We start from the raw sequence: 2,413 nt of genomic DNA on the forward strand, positions 1-2,413 counted from the left end.
AGGTATATTTTATGATCCTATTGATAGGAAAACATTCGTTTCAACTCATGCTACTTTTCTTGAAGATGATTATGTTAAAAGTCATAAACCTCGAAGTAAAATTATACTCGAGGAAACTGTTAGACCAACCCCGAAGACTAACGTCCAAGGGAATCCATCTCCACCTATAATTGTTGTGAGAGTGGGAGATGAAGAAGAAAACACAAACGTTGGTCCAAGTGCTACACTGCCTCGTCGTAGTGGGAGGGTCTCTAGAGAGCCTGACCGATATCTTGGTTTTGAAGCAAACGTCGTTGCCTTGGATGCGAACGACGGCGACCCCGTGTCATTTAATGACGCCATGGTCGACTTGGACAAGGAAAAATGGCTAGAAGCCATGAATCTAGAGATAGAGTCTATGCACTCGAACTCAGTCTGGACTCTTGTAGATGCACCCGAACAAATTAGACCGATTGGGTGCAAGTGGATCTATAAGAGGAAGAAAGGAGCTGATGGACAAGTCGAAACCTTTAAGGCTAGACTTGTGGCTAAGGGTTTTACCAAAAGATAAGGAATCGACTACGACGAAACCTTCTCTCCTGTAGCCATGTTTAAATCCATCAGAATTCTTCTGGCCATTGCCGCTCATTACGATTATGAGATTTGGCAAATGGACGTAAAGAAGGCATTCTTGAATGGATATCTGGAAGAAGAAATCTATATGGCTCAACCAGACGGATTCATAGAAAAGGGTCAAGAGTACAAGGTTTGTAAATTATTGAAGTCCATTTATGGACTCAAGCAAGCGTCTAGATCCTGGAACCAAAGGTTTGATGAGGTGATCAAGACCTATGGTTTCGAACAAAACCTTTCTGAGCCTTGTGTTTACAAGTACTCGAAGAAAGTAGTTGTTTTCTTAGTCCTTTATGTAGACGATATCCTCCTTATAGGAAGCGATATTAAAGTAATGTTTGACATAAATGAGTGGCTGGCAAAGCAATTCCAAATGAAGGATTTGGGGAATGCTGCTTTTTTTATAGGAATCCAAATCATTCGTGATAGGAAGAACAAACTACTAGCTCTGTCTCAAGGTACTTATATAGATAAGGTACTTTCTCGCTTCTCGATGCAAAATGCCCATGGGGTGTTATTGCCAATTCGTTCAGGAAAGTTCCTGTCGAAAAAGCAGTGTCCTAAGACACCGCAAGAAGTGGAGGATATGAGTCGAGTTCCATATGCCTCAGCAGTTGGGAGTCTGATGTATGCCATGTTGTGTACTAGACCCGACATATGCTATGCAGTGGGAGTTGTTAGTAGATACCAGTCAAACCCTGGTCAAGAACATTGGATAGCTGTTAAGCATATCCTAAAATATCTTAAGAGAACTATAGACATGATGCTTGTATACACAAGTAATGACTTGGTGATACAAGGATACACTGACTCTGATTTTCAGGCAGACCGTGACATGTTGAAGTCAACGTCTGGATCAGTGTTCACTCTCAATGGAGGAGCGATTCTATGGAGAAGCATTAAGCAATCTAGTATCGCAGACTCTACTATGGAAGCTGAATATATTGCAACTTCCGAGGCAGCCAAAGAGGCTGTTTGGCTTAAGAATTTCTTAGCCGAACTGGAGGTAGTTCCTAAAATGAACGAGCCTGTGCAACTCCATTGTGATAACACTGGAGCCATCGTAAACTCGAAGGAACCTCGCAGCCATAAGAGAGGAAAGCATATAGAACGAAAATACCACCTTATAAGAGAAATAGTTCGAAGAGGAGACGTGGCAGTCGTGAAGATCTCGACGTTGGACAACATCGCGGATCCAATGACAAAGGGACTATCTGAACATGTGTTCGTGAAACACGTAGGAGGAATGGGCCTTAGATACATGCCATATCTTCTCTAGGTCAAGGTGAGAGATTGTTAGGAATTCTTGCCCACGAGAAGATACTTATGTAAATTCTCGTTGAAATTATTAATAAAATAAAGTTTGACATTTATTATCTATTTGAATTGAAAGCGTTATTTATTATTTAATGAGATTTATTAAACATTCATTATTCCATAGCCTCCGTATCTAACTGAGTCACGTGCTGGGCACTTGAGTTCGGGCGGTGTGCTAAAACATAGTCGATGACTGATATACGCCTGGAAAACTATATCTAAAGTCATATATGTGGAACACATGAGTGAAGGCTGATCACTATGTGGGAGCATTCTACACTTGTGGTAAGTGTACGACCCGGACAGGTCTTGGTGTAGATGTGCCGTTTAAGGACCGTTACGACACACTAACCGAGGCCACTATGATGGTCACAGTGAGACTTGATCTAAATCCTGAAGTGATCATGGACACTGGGTTATGTTACTGAGCTCTTTGACTCATTCGCTAAAAGGCTATTCATGCTAATCACAGTTTATGTCTTGG

General features: G+C 41.6%; 1 pseudogene; it reads left to right on the forward strand.

Moving 5' to 3' along the window:
• The first annotated feature begins 1,105 nt into the window (after nt 1–1,105).
• On the forward strand, nt 1,106–1,891 carry LOC149404616 (secreted RxLR effector protein 161 pseudogene; annotated as a pseudogene).
• Nucleotides 1,892–2,413: the final 522 nt, after the last annotated feature.

The sequence above is a fragment of the Urtica dioica genome, chromosome 2 (assembly GCF_054948205.1).
Source record: "Urtica dioica subsp. dioica isolate 48M chromosome 2, U.dioica_male_clone48M_v1_H2, whole genome shotgun sequence".
Classification (NCBI taxonomy): Eukaryota; Viridiplantae; Streptophyta; class Magnoliopsida; order Rosales; family Urticaceae; genus Urtica; species Urtica dioica.